The 19,601-nt window shown below is 42.6% G+C and overlaps 1 long non-coding RNA gene across 1 annotated transcript; it reads right to left on the reverse strand.

The window, feature by feature from the left end:
- Positions 1-7,497: 7,497 nt before the first annotated feature.
- LOC129345233 (uncharacterized) lies at positions 7,498-16,156 on the reverse strand. Its single transcript, XR_008598478.1, has 4 exons — positions 13,893-16,156; positions 11,815-11,895; positions 10,607-10,655; positions 7,498-7,884 (listed from the first exon to the last, which is right to left on the reverse strand). It is a non-coding gene; the product is annotated as an uncharacterized LOC129345233 (long non-coding RNA).
- Positions 16,157-19,601: the final 3,445 nt, after the last annotated feature.

Genomic DNA, 19,601 nt, shown 5'->3' on the forward strand with positions numbered 1-19,601 from the left:
TAATGGTGTAAACATTTACTTACTTCATTTATACCCTCGTTTTCTTAAGAGGCCCCAAACGGTTTACAGCACTCTCTCCTAATCCGTTCTATCTTCACAACACCTTTATGTGGTAGGTAAAAATATGAGAGTTGTGTGGGAATAGAGGATAAGATGGAGCCATCCTTGACTTTCTGCCCAGGATCCCAGGACTGCTAAACTGGCACGGTGTGGCAGGGGATCTGCCTGCCAGAATTGGTGCGGCATGAAGCACTCAGACCAGCTGTTGCACTTCGTGGCCTGCCTCTTTCTCTGCCTCCTGCTCGGAATACTGCCTTGCCAAGCTACGTGGTCCCCACATGGTTGACAAATTTTTATCAAACATGTCCAGTATTTTTGTTGAATCCATCTGGCAACCTTGTTGACCAATGGAGAAGGAAGAATGAAATGAACAATTAGAAACCTTCTTTCAGGCATCCAGTCTCTGCCTCAGATTGAAGGCTGCCAAATTCAGCATAGGAACTTTTTAGAGATTTGGGGGCAGTGCCAAGAGAGGACAGAGTATGTGTGCGCGAGAGGGGGAGCTCAGCGGAGATGTGATGCCAGATTCCTGTCAAGTTGCCGTTTTTTCCAGGGGAGCGGATCTCTGCAGTCTGGAAGTCAGCTGTAATTCTGGGAGAACGCCAGGCCCCCCAGGAAGTGGGTACTGTGCCCTGATCCTCTCAATGGGGTGGGTGTTCCGGGTCTAACACCATGCTCATGTTGTCCTGTGCACACAGCAGACTTGTATCTGCTCCTAATTTTGGTGTTGGTGTAACAACTATGGTTGCCAACCTCCAGGTGGGGCCTGAAAATCTGGAATTACAAGTGGTCTCCAGACAAGAGAGACAAGTTTCCCTGGAGAAAATGGCTGCTTGCAAGGGTGTACTGTATCACATTATACCCTGCTGAGGCACCTCCCCAGGGTCCATCCACAAATCTCCAGGAATTTCCCAACCCAGAGTTAGCAACCCTAGTTGGAACCTTTCATCTTTCCTTTACAATTGGTCAAAAGTCCTCTTGAAGGGAATTTTGAATTTGTGCCCCAAGTTCTGCTTGGCCCAAGAAAGGAACACCCAAGTCCAGAGGAAAACCTATACATGTGAGATCCAGATGTGCAAATCTTGTTCACATCTCAGCCCATTCTATGTCCTAGATCTACTATGCCCAGACAATGGGGCAGGGAAGGCAGAGCTTGGAGCTTTCTCTCAAGGGGCAAAGATGCTGGTGCTGTCTAAGTAAATCTAGCAAGCAACCGTATTTCTTATTTTCTAGTATTCTTTGTAATTCCACCCCTTTCTAGAATGTCTGCTTTGTGTGTCGTGACCTTAAGCCTTAGGTTAAGGAGAACAATCTGTAGGCATCAAGAAAGCCCTTTCCTCACACACAGGCCTTAGGCCTGGCTGCCCATTTCCCTGCAAGTCTACCTTCAGGGTGGCCAGCTCCAGACTGTGACTTCTGGAGGGTTTTTTTGGGTGGGGGGAGGCCTGGAGAGGGCAGGATTTGAGAAGGGACCTCAGCCATAGAGTCCACCCTCCAAAGTAGCTATTTTCTCCAGGGAAACAGATCTCTTCAGGTCTCCAACCACCTGGAGGCTGGCAACTCTAGCTGTTTTTCCCAAGCACCGTTCAAGCTGGGGGGAAATGGAGGGGAAAGCCGAAACCCATTGCTGTCAAGGAGGCTGAGCTCTAATGGAGAGCATATCGAGCGAGGGGGCTCTTCCCTTTTGAGTCAGATTTAGATAATGTACCTTCTAATAAACAAAGTGGGGTAGAAGATTTTTTAAAAGGTTGATACCAGTAACACATTTCAGGTCTTACAATAGGACAATTTTATAGATTATACTAATGTAAGGGAAAATGTGTCAAAAGAAAATATTTTACCTACCTAGCCTGGCTTCTATTGCTAGCATACTTTCAGTTGTGTGTTTTTAGTGTGGGAAAGATCAGGATAGCCTCTTAAGTCCATTAGCATGATAGACATTGCCGACAGCTGAAACTTTTCAGAAAATTTATGATAAAATCAACTCTTTGGCAGCACAGATATCACCACTAAATGCATTAGATACTAGTTCTAAAGGGTACCCCCAGGAAACTAATTATCAGAGAATTATGTCTTTTCTGAAAATAAACCATCATCTTATTTGAGATCTATTCTGCTGTATCTTCTCAATCCTCTCTTATTTTTTGATACATGAAAGTTTATTTATACACCCCTTTCAGGGATGTTATAAACTGCAAGTGAGTGATAGACCACTGATAGACTTGTCTCCAATTAAAACTGAGTGTCCCTTTAGCTGATCAGAATAAAATTTCTCAAAACTGCAATCTTAGATCATCAATAGCTCATAAATATTCCTGCTCATTGCCTACTTCATATAAAGATGATATACTTGATAATATTGATTTAAATTTAATGCACTCTTTTCATGTTCTCCCATTGGAGGAACAAAATAATGTAACTGATAAGTTGGGGAACCTCAGTGATAATCTTGTGCAAATTAGGGGCCAATTTTATGGGCCCCTGAACAAGCCGCCTCCAGCCAGTCTCCATCGTTCCCTATGGAGGAAATATTTCCAAAGCAACTCTGTGGCTTCTCCACTCCACCCCCCCCCCCAGCTTGGGACTCTGTGGTTTGACATTAAAACTTGCAAACATGTCAAACCAGAGAATCTCAATGTCAGATCAGAGGATCCCAACATTGTACCAGGGGGATCTTGAAATGATCCCTTTAGCGAAGCAAGGGAAGCTTGTTGAGCCGTGGAGTTTGTAAGGTGGCCACCTGCAGCTTAAAGGGGCTCTTCTGGAGCTTGGGAGGGGCCGAATGGGATGGGGATATGTGCTGCCTCCTCCCCCACCCCACGACTCCCCTGCAACAGTGTTGTGCCTGGCTCCATTCACACCACTGCTCTCTCGCTTGCGCTGTGGCCCACCTCTGCTGCAGCTGCCTACAACCAGATAATCCGGCCCAGCGAGTTCAGATGCCCGGATCCAATCTGGGATTCAGGCAGGCAATCCAGCCTAACCCAATTAAGGTGGATTTGCATAAACCCAGCTTTTAGGCCAGTTGTTGAACCCTGATCTCACACGCCCAAGAGTTTCTGATACTGATAGTGTCATATGATGTTATTCTTGCACAAGAAATCTGAGCTACAGATATTTCCTGTTTTTTTTTCCTCAGAAAGCAATCAAGAGGCCTATGGACTGTCCTTGGGCAGGTTTAGCCTGTTTTATTTCTACTTCCTTGTGCTCACAGTCTATTGAGCTTCTCATAGCCGATGATTTGTCCCTTGTAGTTAGGTTAAAACTGAATTGTTTTTCTCTGATTTTATTTTCAGTCTATATCCCACCTGCCAAGCTAAATAGCAGCATACAAAACTGAATTAATCTCAGTGAAATATTCGATATAAAAATTAGCTACCTAAACAGTTTAGTTCTCATGGCACTTGATTTCCACAAGAGCATGAAGACAATATTCTTTTTCAGAAACTGACAGGACCTTATAAATAAAGACTTCCTTAGTTAAGCACAGTATGACAGAACATCTAAGGACTTTGTAATCAATGCTGCTGGTATATATTTGGCTCAATTTGTTATTCAGAGAAATTTAGTTATAGTAACGTACAGTCAAGGAGATTTTACCTTTAGGAGGTATAAGGATGCTAATGTAATTGATTATTTTCTGGTTTCATTGAATCTTTTGTCCTCAATTATAAATATGAATGTGTGTGATTATATGGGCAGTGATCATTTCCCCATTTTCCTTTTAGTTAACTTATTAAGTGACCATCATTTAAGGTCACCTCATCAACAATCATTGTATCAAAATCATAACGGCCTGACACATTTTCCCTGGAAGCCTAGATTTTTAGTGCAGGGGTCCCAACGTGGTACCCATGGGCACAATTGTGCCTGATGATACAGGCCTAGCACGTGGGTGGGGCCAGGTGGGTCTTTTGCCCAGCAGGGCTTCTGATTGGCCACTGGAGATGTTATTAACTGAGCAGATTTTTAAAAACACCGCTTTGGCAGAAGCTGCTTCCACAGCATTCACCGTGTGACTGGAGGTACGCTGCAGCAGCCATTTTGTGCCTGACTGTGCCTTCTGTGGCAGCCATTTTGTTGCTCTACCCACCACACTGTCAGAATTCCAAATGCGCCTGCAGCCTCAAAAAAGGTTGGGGATTCCCGCTTTGGTGTGTACCAGAATGGAGTCTCAAGAGGTGATTACACTTAATAGGACGCTTTTTACACCTCAGGGGGCAGTTTAGCCATCTTTTTAAAAAACATAATCAGTCTATTTGAACGATTATTTATTAAAATTTTTACTCAAAAATAATTATTTTCACCTTGACACAATTCTTGGTTCAATAAGGAGTACAGACTCCTTAAAAGAGAAATTCTCTGGAAGCACAGGGAGTTTAGAACTAATAACACAGTTTATGTTCTGAATGAGTTGTTGCCTCTTAAGGGGAGTTATAAAAACTTGATTAAAGTGAGAAAAAGGGAGATAATTAAACTGAAGGTGTTTCAATACAGCCATAAATAATAATTCAGCCTTGTGGTCTATTGTTAACTTGGCCATAAATGGTTGTGTCGAGGTAGGGGGGGCATCTTTCGGGCTAGACTGAGTCTGTGGAAGGCATTTTTTTTTTTTTGCAAATGCTTTAACTTGCTTCTCTAGCAGCAGCGCTAGGTCCAGTATATCCCCAGGCTCTTAACCGAATCTGCGAGGGTCAGCTGAACCCCATCAAAGGTGAGGAGCACAATGTCTTTCAGTATCTTTGCTTTTCCAAGCAGCATTGCTTGTTTTATCTGCATTCCAGACAGTTAGGCCTTTCTTCTGCATTGTCTGTATTACAGCCAATATCCAGATCAGGGTGCATGTGATGTTGTTAGCAAACAACTTTGCAGAGATGTCACCACCAACTGTCTGTTTCTGAGACAATAAAGATACATATTTAGGTGTTGATGCCTTAAACAGTTGGGATGGTTATGAGCCAGCTGATGCAATGGCAACAGAGTATTATTTCTTTGCTATCACCACTGCTTCATAGTTTTTCCAGCGGGCTGAGCAGCATACTCTGATTCAATGCAAATTTTCTGCCAGCATCTTTCTAGATGCCTTCCAGCCCTCTTTAAGTCACCCACCCAGCTCCATGGTAAACCAGGGGCCTGTCCTCCGTCCCAAGGGCAGAAGAGGTCAATGAAAAGCCATCTTGTCAACGGCTTCAAGCAGCTTCATGTTCCAAGCCCCCACTGCAGCCTCAAGAGAGAAAGTGTTAGGAATTCTAAAATCCCCCAGAGCATTTTGGCATCCAGGATCCATGAGCTTCCATGGACAAACCCTCTTAATGAGTCCCACCTTTTTGCAGGGTGTTGGGGTCATATTCACTCTTGCCTTCAGTAGATAACGATCAGACCACAGTTCAGGCTGAGTCTCCAATCGTGAAAGACCTCCCCATGAACGCTCAGTGCAAGATTACGTCCAAAGTGAGACCTCTTTCATGTGTCGGTTCTGTCAGTATTTGAAGTGCTTTGCTTTGCAAGGATGACTGGTGGCAAAACATTCCAACATGCTAAGGTAAAAGCTGTCCTATATTTTAGTAAACGTAAGGTAAATAGTTTGCACACTTAAGCATGGGAAAGTTTAGCTCTGATAAAAGTGGCTCTTCCTTCCCTTTAACTTTCACAACTATTAGTGTTTTCTCGGGAACTGAACTCAACCACCTTCTGTCACCATTTTCCTCTTGCGGTTTCTTTGTCACCACTTTAAAGTAAGAGCTATAAAGTGACATATGGGTAACTTACGGTTTCTTTAACTTGTATACTAAAACATGAGCCCTCCTGTTTCTTATAGGGTTAGTCTTGGAGCTGTTGTTCTTGAGGGTATGATGTCGTTTGTCAAAGACATAAGCTAATGAAAGCTGAAGAACTGTGAGCTTGGAAGCCATGGAGGCAGTGACCTAAAGCAGTGATTGCTCCCTGCGTTTTGTATGGATCTTATTTCTTGACTGACATTATAAACTCAAATGGACCATGAGTAATAGCTGGTAGCACAAAAACAGGTATTTCAGTTAGTTGGTTACAGAAAGGGACATGCTGCATGGGGAAGGTGAGGCTCACATAGGAGAGAAGATGGAATTTCTTGAGATTCCTCATTACAGGCCCAAATTATGAATATACCTGTTATCTCAGTGTTAAGTGGAAGCTTTTCAGAATGCATAGCTTTTCCGTTTTTGATGTGTAATCACTGCAGGGTTATAGATGCAGAGGAGTTAGCCATGTTAGTCTGTGGTAGTAAAATCAAAAAAAGTCCAGTAGCACCTTTAAGACTAACCAATTTTATTGTAGCATAAGCTTTCGAGAATCAAGTTCTCTTCGTCAGGTGCCTGATACAGAGACTGGTCAAATATTTGACCAGTCTCTGTATCAGGCATCTGACGAAGAGAACTTGATTAGTCTTAAAGGTTAGTCTTAAAGGTTAGTCTTAAACCTTTAGTCTTAAAGGTTAGTCTTAAAGGTGCTACTGGACTCTTTTTGATTTTACTGCAGGGTTACGTAACTCTTAACAAATAGTTGCAAGGACAAAGCATGAGATAGGGATCACATTCAGGGTGGTCTACGGCCCATCATGTTGACAACACTGAAGAGGCCTCATCAGCCATCTACTCCAGTGCAGGAAATCCAAAACGAGAATATCTTGAGTGGCTTGCCGGCCAGCCTTTCTGTGAAAGGACAACCCACCACACCCCCTGATACTAGGTTCCATGGACGAATTCCTATTAATAGATTCCTCTCCCCCACCCCGAAAAATGTATCACATAAATAGCTTCAGGTAGACAGTAGAACAGCAGAATTTGAGTCCAGTGGCACCTTAGAGACGAACAGGATTTTCATGGTATAAGCCTTTTAGGAGGTGTCTTCAGATCAGTTTTGAAGAAAGGAGCTTTGGCTCTCAAAAGCTTATAACCCTGAAAATCTTGTGAGCCTCTAAGGTGCCACTGAACTCGAATCCTGTTGTACACATAAATACATTCTGTTAAAGAGTGCAGATACAACTTAATTGTTTTAGAGTCTCTTGTACTATGCATTTGATTTTCTTTGCTACGTCTGAAAAGTGCTTGGGCATTTTAAAAATGGAAGGGAATATTAAAATGCTTGTTTTCACTGGTGTTTTGCTGCTTGCAATCCCATCCTGCTATAAGGGGACAAACAGTTGTATTTGAAATATACTTAGAAAAGAAACACATTCAAACAAATTAAACATCCAGATTTTATTGTGCATCTTCCATTATGTACATTATTACGCTGCTACCCTTTTGTCTCAGACTTTGTATATTATGCCACTCGGTCACTGCTCCCTTAAGAACAGAGGAACTAAAGGGCAGAGAACAAAGCCCATAAAAAGGAAGGTCTCTTGATGCTTTACAAATCCTATGGAACAAATCACACAGAGAGAGAGAGAGAGAGAGAGAGAGAGAGAGAGAGAGAGAGAGAGAGAGAGAGAGAGAGAGAGAGAGAGAGAGAGAGAGAGAGAGAGAGAGATCGTAATTAAACACTCAGAAGCTGAAGGGAAGGGGAAAATGGAGAAATGAAAATCACAAAAACCACCATCACAGTAGCTGGCTTCGTTGCTAGTGGCCACCACCATCAAGGATACTGAGACTAGCCACAGAGATGGTTCTTCATCGATGGGAGTGGGGTGGGTCCAGGGGAGGGAGAAAGAGGCACAGGAGAGAATATGAGCTCCTATTAGAAAAGCATGCTGCTTCCCAGAGCCCCCCTCCCTTCCCTCCTGGTTCATTACCTGTCTTGCGATGAGACAGCTTCCGTATCTGGGGCTGCTGATCTAGCATCAAAATCCTGTGAAAATATTTCATAAAGGAACAATGTCCATAAATGTTTCATACTATCTCAGCAGTTCTTTGTATGCTACCACCCCCCAAACTAACCTCCAAAACTATCACATGGCTGGAAGAAAAACATTTCAAGAATTAAAGGAGAGAGAGTTTCATCTGTAAAGCAAACTGAAATCTTGTTTTTTCTTCTAAAAACTGGTCATCAGAGTATGACTGGAGCGCTGGTGTGACTTCTGTTACCCATTTGTCTATGATATAAGTAGAGCCATGTTCCACTGAAAAGAAGGGGGTGGAATGAGAATGCTTTCCAAGAGATTCTCTGTGCTCCTTTCTATGTTTCCATTACTGGCAAACTGACCAAATAACCAGAAATCAGTTTAATTCAAACCCCAAAATTCAGCAATCCAACAATTTGAGCTTGATAAGATTATCAAAGTGTAATAAATAAATGATGCACATTTATGCTCCATCAAATTTGATTAGACAAACTAGTTTGCATTGGCACAAGAGAAAAATAAAAAAGGATCATCCATCCTAAGGCCTCCTCTAGTTATTTATGGGACACCACTGACTTCCTAGGGAAATTAGAGTCCAATAACAGCCTCCTAGAAAATACCATTTTAACAATCTGGATGCTGAGTCTGTATATACCAAAATCCTCCATAAAGATGGAGTACAAGCCACGAGGATCCTAAACACTATCACTGCAAGCCTGTCTACTGAAGTTTGCTTATTTGCCCTCACCCACACTTTGAATTTGATAACAGTTTTATACCTTCAGATTAGAGATGGGCATGAACCGAAATACGAACCAAAATTCGTGACAAACCAGGCTGGTTCGTGAACCAGTGGTTCGTCAGATCCCATTTTTGATGAACCGCCACAAATTTTAGGCTGGTTCGTTTGGTTTGTTTTTCAGTTCATCACTGCAGACAGCCTTGCGCCGATCAATCAGTTTCCTAGGCAACAGGGGATGGACTCCATGCAGACCTTCAGCTGACCCGGAAGTGGTGATTTGCTGGCCCGAAAGTGACATTTTCATGAACCAAAACAAACCGATTTGTGAACTGGGGCAGGTTTGTGAAAGTTCGTGGTTCATGAAACGTGAGGAACCACAAACCGCATGGTTCGTTTTTTTCCCTGGTTCATGCCCATCTCCACCTCAGATCAATGGCACAGATTTATGCTGCAAGTCAGACTCATGGACGGTAGCAACAGAACACCACTTGGCTGTCATCTACAGGTCACAACTCAAACCACTCCAATGCATCATCAGTGAGCAACAGCCTCTTCTAGATAAGGATATTCCTTTTTTACAGCCCTTGGGAGGACTGACTGTTCCTAACTTACAGACAGGCCCCCAACTTAAAACAGCTTCTTAACGGCAACACTGGGCCATCCAACAGAGAGGCAAACCCAGGAACCAAACCCTGTAGCAGACCTAAATGCTAACTTTGCCCCCATCTACACTCAGGTAGGGAACCTAATAACATCAATTATGCCATCTTGGGCTCATCCACTCGCATATCACCTCATTTAATACATGCCATCATGTGCCAACAATGCCCTTCTACTATCTATACTGGACAAACATGTCGGGCCCTGTGTGAGAGAACCAATGAGCACAAATCCATCAAAGGAAACCACAATTCTCAGAAACTAGTGGGTGAACATTTTAACCCCTCTGGACATCCTGTTCCAGATCTGAAAGTCATTGTTTTGCTTTAAAAAAACCTTCATAAGGAATATACAACATAAAAGTGCTGAATTAGAACTCATTAAGAAATTAAAAACCTGCTGTCATCCTGGCTTAAACTGAGACTTGGATTTCCTCCTTCATGATAATTTCTAATAACCCAACAAGATCCAATTTTTAGAAAATTTAATCAACCATTCGAACCATCTTGTATCATACCATAACCCTTTACTGCTGTCAGTTAATTCTCTCATGCTTCACACTGCTTCTTCCTTAATAAGTTTGTTATTTACTTTATTGCATTTTTATCTTCATGCCATGAGAGGCTAGAACCTCCAACCTCTTTCATCATCTGCTATATGTAACAACCTAGCCATTCAGGACCCTGACACAGAGAATCACACCCGATTTATACCAGGCCCCTTTTGCACAAATCTTTCTCCTTTCCCCCTCTCCCTCTGCAATTTTGTGAATACGGGGGACATGATTTTTTCCCCAGTGCTCTGACTCAACAAAAGCTCATGCTGGAATAAATATTGTTAGTCTTTAACGAGCCAGTGAACTTTTGCTTGGCTTGGCAACAATAGACTAAAATGGCTACCCGTTTGGAACTAAAAACAGGAGCCTAATACAGAATAGCACAAAAGTAAGAAGCAGAGAGTTCTGAAGAATTTACTCCCTTCAACCTATCTAGTGGCAATTGTGTACCGTATGCCTCTCTCTCCAACCCTTCAGCAGAGAGTTAATTCATCTGTGAAAAGTTCTCTCTTCAAATTAGCATTTCTTTTGAAATGAAGGGAAGAAGAAAGCTGGAATTCTCTCAAAGGTCCGTCTGCCCCCAAGACTGCACCACAGGCGTGAAATCACGAAACACATCATGAAGGCAGCATTTTTGTTGCTTTAGGGAGTAAGGTGGAAGGGAGTCCAGCATCCTCCAAAAACAGCAATGGTAGGAGCACTTTGCTTTGAGAACCACATGCACACACACATAGAGGTAAATGTGTCAGCAACAGAATATAAGATCAATCACCTTCTGCCAGAAAGATCAGTTTGGATGCAAGAAAATCTTCACCTGCGGCCTAGGAATGAATGAAGGTGCACGTTACCAAGAGAAGGAAGAGATGGGAAACCTAGAAGATGGGATCCCGAAAGGCAAAGCAGTTGAACTAAGGAAATGAGATGATGTATGAAGTGCAACTACAAACAAGGTCATGAAGTATTAATGGCTTGATCAAAAGAGAAACAAAGGAGGCAGAAGACCGCTTTAGAAGAAGAGAGGCGAGCTCAAAAAAAACCCAAAACAAAGCAACTCATCAAGCATTAAAGACAGAAGGAAACCAGGGGAGAGCATTGGATAGGGACAAACAAGCAATAGGGGAAGAGGAGAAAATTTCACATACAGCACAGCGCTGGGCTACAATCTGCCACTCTCTACATACTACAGATGTCACTTGACTCAGTGAGGGCTGGGTGGGGGAAAAAACATGGAAAGAAATCCCTCTTTATTTCAACCATTCAACCCAGCAGTGCAGAACTGCCTGGTCAGGAGGAGATCCTGGTTTCTAGACAGCTGCAAAGCCTCCAGGGGGAGATGCAATATGTGGTGGTGGGAAGGACCCAGAAATCAGAAGAGGTGGGGTTCTTTTTCAGCATTTAAATGTGCTTAAACAGATCAATTTAACCATCTCTTGGTCCCTTCTGCAGGTAAAGCAGATCGCATTAATGCAATCTAACGTTTCAATTTGATGTTAAGATCAACATAGTAAATTCAGTTGAGCCAGCTAACCATACATATTTTAAGAATGCACCAATTATTTGTATTAGCATGATGTGCCTCTCTCCTGCTGGCCTAGGCATATGACTGGCAAAGATTAGCTAAGCTCCTCGCCTCCTGACTGGTATTTATTTATTTACCTCATCATTTATTTACCTCATTGATCCTCAATGGAGACCCAAAGTGCCCTCTGTTTTGTCCTTACAAAAATGCTGTGAGGTAGGTTAGGCTAAGAGGGCGCAATTGCCATATGATCACCCAGTTAGCTCCATTGGCAGAGTGGGGATTTGAACCTGGGTCTCTCAGTTCCTAGCTAGACACTCTAACTGCTACCCCCCACAGGTTCATAAAGCCCCCAAACAAAAGAGATTTAAGAACCGGTCAGTTTTCCAGGGTGTGCATGGTGTTTAAATGACGATGCAGTTATTCAAGGCAACCTTTTCACTGCAATCCCACCCGCCCACCTTAAGGTTCGCTTGTTTTTTTCTAAAGACAGTCCCAGCAAGTTGACTCAGTTCAGAATAGGGGTGAGATGTAACTACCACCTGCAGAAGAAATACAAAAGCCAGTTAATAGTGGACAAAATTGAATAAAACACTGCTCAAGGAAAATGAATTTCAAAACATTCCCTGGTGCTAGTAAAAAATCCATGCACAGTATATGCCAGAATGAGAAAAGCAGGGTTCTGCCACGATTTCACAAATGGTTCATACCAGCAAGCCAGGAAAGGGAGAAAGGCCCTCTCAAGAAGCTCGCTTCCTAAAGGTGGATGTTGGCTTGCTGAATTACTCCATCCTGTAGCCCTCCTGTGTATGGCTGATATGCTATGGCAATACCTCTTCACTTGTCATTTGCCATCTGGAAGCTGGCCTTGTTCACTGGCTTTCTGTTGCTCTCACCAAAACCACCAACACTTTTGCTCACTCTACTAGGGGCAGGGAGGAAGAAAAATGGGCTTCAAAGCAAAAGGGAAGGAAGGGGGAAATGCCTTGCAAGTATCATTTCATCACAATGTAAATGCTTTACTTTGTTCCAATTAATTCCCAGGGGTGCTGGACCAGCCGAGGCCCCTCTCCTTAACAGGCACCACCCCCTCCCCTCAAATTAGTGGAAAGAGAACTCCAAACAATGAGAAGATAAAGCAAACAAATGATGCCACAAGAAGGCACCCCTACACACTGGCTGGAAAACAGAAACTCCCATTTATATGACAAAGCACAAGTCCCCGGCGAGCTCATTCAGAGCACACCTTGCTGTAAGCAGTGTTAAAGCCTGAGGTCAGATCCTTGTGAGCGTATACCACTTCCCTCTATCTCTTCCCCAAAATAAGGCCGGCTGGTCAACTCAGCTAGAAGGCAATGAACGACTTTCGTCCTGCTCGTCTTCCAAGGAGTTCAGGGCAGCATGCCTAACCCCCCTCCTTTACAGTAACTCTTCTGAGATAGGTTAGATTGAGAGACAATAAATGACCCAAGATCACCCAAAGACCTTAACGCAGATTGAGGCTGTTAAAACGTGAGTTTCCTTAGAACAGCAACGCCCGCTTTCGTTCATCATTTCATACAACCAAAGAACTCTTCAAGAGAAGGGAGCACCTTGTTCTATTCACACACAGGCCAGGTTCACGCAACAATGCAGCTGCACCGCATTTGCGTGGAAGGAACAGAGCGGATTCTAATGATTTCTGCAGCCAAAGCATCCATCCTTTTGCACGGGAAGTAGAGTTGTAAGATCACAAGTAGGCCTGAGAGATATGTATCCTGAATTGGCCGTTCGTGTTTACATTGCAGCTAAACTTTCTGTGAGTACACAGCCATGACGCTAAGCATGACATTTCTGTTATGCTCTTAAAATAATCAGGAAGTAACTGAAAAAAATTCTCTCTTGCAGCAATTGTGTGCTAAACTGGTTTCTCTTCACTGTGATGTCAGGAGTTTTTAAAATGTTTCCGTACGAGCCTGCAAGAGAAAGTCTGAAATGCCAAAGAAATTTTAGTCTAGTGTTTCAATTTCACACGGAATGGTTTGTCCTCCTGTTTAAGGGTGGCTTTTTAGTATAAACTGCCTTTTGGTGAGCATTACTTCTGATTTCTGTTAACCAATTAATGGAGGGTGATTTTGTACTAGTCTGCCCTGGTGAAAGTATCTGGACCACAGAGATACCATATTTCACAGGCCCTTTATATTTTAACAAAGTTTGTATCTATCCTGCAATTCCTTTCACCTCCAAGACCAGGAAAAGCATTAATACTGGAGAAAAAACACCTTTGAAATGGATGGCCACATATATCAAGCAAAATACTTTGGGAAGAAAATATTAAGTCTAACGTGAGAAGATAGCTGCCACAGAGCAGAAGAAATTCTTGAAGTACCATCAAACAATGCTACTTGCTATGGCTTAAGTTTCAGAGGAAGTTAACAGCTGTGCCAGCCCTCAGCCTCCAGGGAAAATGTTCTCTTGCTACAGTGCTCCTGATTATGCAGAAACGTGGAGTTAAAGTATCTGTTATTGTGGGTAAGAATGGACCAAGATTCAGACTCACCATGCAGATTGACAGGCCAGGGACGCTGGCTCTCCTCTTTGTCTGTTACATCATCTAATGTTTGGGAATCCATCGCTCCCCACATGGCAGCCTTCTCAGTTCCCAGGTGCCATCCGCATTAGCTCCTTCTTCGGCTGCCACCTACCAGTATTATTACGCTGTTGCAGCACAAGGGTATATAGAAGAAGTTTTTGTTCAGCTTGCAGGAAAAAAACATATAATGGGGATCCCCTTTAAAGCACCAACGTTCATTCCACGCTGTCCCCACATCCGCCCCACACCCTTTACAAAAGCTGGACAGAGGAGTACTCAAGGAACAGGCTTTGGAGACCATCCCTGCAGGTGGGAGCTGGTTGGACAAAAAACAGGTTAAAAAAGAAGCTACTAATGCCACCGTGCGTTTTCCCAAGGGGTGTGCGGGTCTGAGGCCGTTTTGTTTCTAGCTACTTTGATGGCCTCTGTTGTTGCGAGCCATTCTTGTAAGAATATAGATTTTTTTTTTCTTCCTGTAAACTGTAGGCCTGAGACACATCAACCTAAGCTATATGAAACCTTACAGAGCCAGCATAGTTTTCCTGAAAGATGGGACACTGGAGCTCCATTGAATGTCTGCCCAAGATTTTGTGCTTTTGAAGATGGTAAAAAAAAATTCTGACAAAACCAGAAGCAGTCCAGAGAAGCCTTTGCTGCTTCTCTGGACTGCTACTGCAGTGCTGCTGTTTCCCCCACTCATCTCTCTTCCTGAGTGATCAGAGCCAATCAGGGACAAAAATGCAAGAGCGGTCCCAACGTCAAGGGCACTTATAGCTCAATTAAAGGGAAGGCGATGCTTCCTGGACGGGTTACACTGGTGAGCCCAGTCCCTCAGGAGCATACTGCTTCTCCTGTAAGCACTCGCAAGCTGCCCAGAAAAGGGAAGGGAAATGCTCTGCAGATCACCATAGGCCAGCACCTGGCCAGCTGCAAGGTGATTTCCAGTGACACCCCTTCCCTCTCTAGGCTGCCTGCAAATGCTCTGGCAAGGGAGGCACATGTCAAGCCACACCAGCGAAGTGCTTGCAAACTGACAAAAGGGAAGGGATCACAGTGGAACCATATTGCCTTCACTGCCTTTATGCAGATCACCAGAAAAATGGTGTGTGGGGGGGGGGAGAACAAATCTGAGGAAAGTGCTTGGAAAGTGAGCCTCCCCACCAGACCTACAGGATACAGAGGCCTTTGCCCCAAAGTGACACCCATCATTTCATAAACCGCCACCGCACAAAGCTTTATTGATAGCGGGATAAGCCTCGTGAGATATGGCAAGAAGAGGAGATGCAAACAAAAAAAGATTGGTGAAAGCTTGCATCCACTCAAGACAAATTCTTAATCTGCAGCTGCAAAAAAAAAAAATTAAAATAGAATTTGACCCTATTTAAAATGTACCTATTTCAAAATATGTGGTAGTAGAGTTCTAATGGCAAAGAAACATTTTTACTAGGAGAGTGTCATGGAGATAAATGCTTTTAAATAAATGAGCACTTTCTTAGATATAAACAGCCCCTTAGCGGCAACACGCATGTTAAAAAATGACAATGAAGAATGTTTATTGAAGTGCTTATCTGAACAATTTTGCTCTAATTAGCAAGTTCCTCCAGTATTTCCTGCACCTTGAACCTTAAGCTTCTATACAAGCTGTGAATAAATTGCTTACGAAATACTGAAAGATCATCACTAGAATTGCCGGCATTCCTGCCCTGGGAACCACAGTGAGAAGCAAACACTAAAAATGTCTGGATCCAGATTCGTACTTCCAACAAAGGAATCAAAGGAATGCAGCCATCCCATCCCACCCGCTCCCCAATTTAACATGTTAATTGTTTTATATGGAAGCTTTTATCACGGCCTATGTTTTCATACCTGTTATTAACTGACGCACACTAGTTTTGTACTGACTGTGGCCCTGGAAAGCACCAAAACCCTGCAAAAATTTAAGCCAAGAGTACACATGAAAGGGAGCAGGAAAAGAGGAGGGTGAGAGGGCGGGGATGGCAAAATTTTACAGAACTTCACACCATCCTACTGTTTAATCTCATCCTTGCCACACTTTGCCACACGAAGAGATGCATTAAAATCTGCCTTAAGCCAAAAAGCAGAGCAAACGGCTGAACCTCATTCTAAGAGCAAAGCATTCTAGGCTTCATCCTTTCAGGAGAGTTCTTAGAAAGGGCAGAGAAAGAGGGAAAAGCAAAGTCAGCAAACATGGGATGATCAAAAGAGCTGAAAGTTACCTGCCAACAGGTCGGAACTGGATGTCACCAAACGGCTGCATTTACTGTTTTACCACAGGGGGGAAAAGTTTAGGGAAGAACATTCTCAACGGATTTTTCACAAGCTCTCTCTCTCTCTCTCGCCATCAGAAAGGGGAGAAGGGAAGTTTTTCTCTGGATTGTTTGACTTTATTTTGGCTCCTGAAAAGTTTTGCAAAGAACAGTAAGAAAGTGTGAACTGTTAGAAAACATTTTTAAAAAAGGAATATATTTCACATAGCAGAACACTATTAAGAATTACAGGTTCCCATCCCAAAACATGTATTGACATTGCATTAAGCAAATAAAAGACATTTAACTGAAAGCTAGAACATGGGAGGGGTGTGGAACTTTCCAACCATGGGTTCAGCCACCGTCAGAATGTTCCAGAAATCACCCTCCGAGGTTGAGAATCAAATAAAAAAAAATGAGAAAAACAAAGGAAAAGGGTAACATTAGGTTATAAGTCCTACAATAATTTAGAAATTCCTAGAACAGTGAAAAATTAAAAATAAAAAGAGACAGTAGCGGCAGAGGTTACCTGTCCGAGCACCTACAATTCCATAGAGAGAACAGGAGTGGGTCGTGATTCTCACACCAGCCAAATAGCTCATAAACCTTCTCAAAAAGAGTGAGCCATGAGAAAGAATTGTACATGTTGATTTAAGCCCTTACACATTTCCCCAACGTGGGCTTTTTAAAGAACTAGGAAGGTTACTGGAAACGGAAAGTAATTTATTCCACTCAATGAATCTAACAAGTGTCCAGTGCAGTGCTTCTAGCCAGGTCTATTTTTATAAACCTTGCAGGTCCGGTGCATTTTTCTTAGCCGGTCTTCCACGGGATGCATGGCTGGGCAAAGTCATCAAGCTAGGAGTGTGCAACTTAGAACGGCACACATGGCCCCGCAACCAGAAAGACAGTCCATGAGTGGGCTCTCCTTTCATCACGCATTACTGATCACAGTACTCCAGAATATGACAGGATGGTTTATAAAAGGTAACAGAACATTAAACTAATAAAAGTGTGAATATACACAAAGCTATAAACACAATCTATACAATACAAACGTAACAATTTTATTTTCGCAATTTATTTATAGTAAAAGATTGATAACGTAATGATTTCTCCCACCTCTTGTTATCATGCTTCCATTTTAAGAGTGTGTTCAATCATTGCCTCTGCTTCTAATCCAAAATCTCATGAGCAATGTTGCTCTTAATGTTACCCGGATGAAGGCAATATTCTTTAAGGAAGTGCAATATGTAACCCTATCCTGTCTGGAACTATACCCTGGTTGGCATGAGCTTGAGAGATTTTCTTTACCTATTGCAGGCAATTAACATTTTAAGAAACTTACTCTTCTTCCCCTCTCTAGATGTTTTCCTGATGCAGCTACCGCAGGTGGGCAAGGCAGAAGAGGGTTCTATAAGCCTTGTTTCTTTAAACAGAAAACTTGAAGTGAGGTTTAGTAATCAACGTCAACTTTTGACTACATCACGTGAGGATTTCCCTCTCCAACGGATTACCCACACCGTCTTCTCCCGTCTTACAGTGTAAGTACAAGCTACCCAGGACAAGCAGACAAACCAGAGCACAGAAGCCCATCAAGTTTTATCTCTCTGTGTTTTAGAGTGAAGCATGTGATTGTCCATTTCAGTTATATTGCTATAAAATGGGTGTAAGAAACTGAGGAAGGTGAGAATTGTGAAAATCACAGTTGTTACAACCTGTTTTGCCAAGCAATGTAGGAACTCAATACAGCCCATATGGGAACTATCCAGGAGTTACCAACTCTTTCCTGGGCTTACCCCACTTGCTTCCTGTGAGTGGTGCAGATATCTCTAGATGTCTGTCAACTAAAAGAGGGGCAATTCTTCCCTCATATTCCTGAAAGATACTAACAGTGCAGTCCTAAGAACACTTTCCCGGGAGTATGCTCCACCAAACAGACCTGAGTAGGATCCTTAGTAGACTTGCTTAGGATTGCTCTTGAAGAGTGTTAAAACAACAAGAATAAAATTTTACTGACCCAACTGGTCAATTTTATTTATGACCCAATAGGATTTTCAGAGGAACCTATAAATTAGGAGACACATTCAATGAGTGTTGAAAACCCTCCAAGCAAGAAAACTCTCTCAATCTAATCTCTAGTTTTCGTTACAGCCTGCATAGGGTGACTGATTTTTTTATTCCAACGTAGACCTGTGTATCTTTCGTTCCAACATGGGCACTCCAAATGGCTGCTTTTTACTTCATCACCTGATGCCAATAGTCAACCTTCCACATGATTTTAATAATAATATTTAATTCTACAAAAGTCATTACATTTTTTTTTAAACAAAAAAGGAAAAAAACTGTACAAAATAGGCATGATCCAACCTCCGTGAAAGCAGGTTAACACTGTTCTGTTTATTGCCTTCTGACGTCTCTCTGCGTAGTGTCCGCAAATGGTGTGTATTTAAGGTCCGAGTGCAGGTAAGCAGCCAAGTGCAGAAGATGAGCCAGAGGGGTGGAACGCGGAGGGCAAAGGGGACCTGTTCCCTTGAAGCATCCAATAAAAGCAGCACTGCACACATACGCTGGCAACCCTCCCCAAAAACATCTTTCCATTGCAAAGATTGTACTGTGTGTGTGTGTGTGTTTAAAAACGAGAGGGCTTGGTGTGTGTTTGTGTTTCCCTGTAGTTCCAATACTAATATGTACCCCAAACAAAATACATGTGAGAAGTGGGTGAGGAGGAGGAGAATGTGGCCATTAAAACAGATCCACAGTTGCTGTTTTGGTTCTTTTATCAAATTTAATAAGAAAATGCACAGCCAGAAGTATCAGAGTGGGGAAGAGGAGATCACCAGGCATTCTGGAAAAGAGTGACGAACCAGACAAACAAAAAACTAATGACAAAACAAAGCAAAATACAGACACATACATAAAGGCCTGAGATCCACATATTCCTTTAAGGCCTTAAATCAGGTTCCCATTCTGGCTGGGCCTTAATAGAAGAAAAGTGTCCTGCATTGTTTCCTAAAATGAAGCTCAGTCTCTCTCTCTCTCTCTCTCTCTCTCTGTCCAGAAGTCAGTCTACCTTAGATTTCAATGTTTTCTTTAAAAGTGAATTACTACAAAAAGTAGTAACATATTAAGGTTGCTCCAAATGAGTCGTGAAATTTGCAACCACTTTAACCCTCCTCCACACCCCCTCCCACTATTTTCTGGGCAACAGATTAAAAAAATAAGATGTACAGGCGTCTAGGTCTTTATTGTTATCATTAAATAGTGCAGGGGTATGTTTTTGGCCACTGTTAAAGATGCAGGCATTGAGAAGGGAGTGTCAGATGAGTATGTATTAGAAATGTAACATTAACATAGCATATATTTTGCAAAAAGGACTAAAACACTAACAAATACAAGTCAATGCACA

Source organism: Eublepharis macularius, chromosome 18 (assembly GCF_028583425.1).
Source record: "Eublepharis macularius isolate TG4126 chromosome 18, MPM_Emac_v1.0, whole genome shotgun sequence".
In the NCBI taxonomy this organism is placed as follows: Eukaryota; Metazoa; Chordata; class Lepidosauria; order Squamata; family Eublepharidae; genus Eublepharis; species Eublepharis macularius.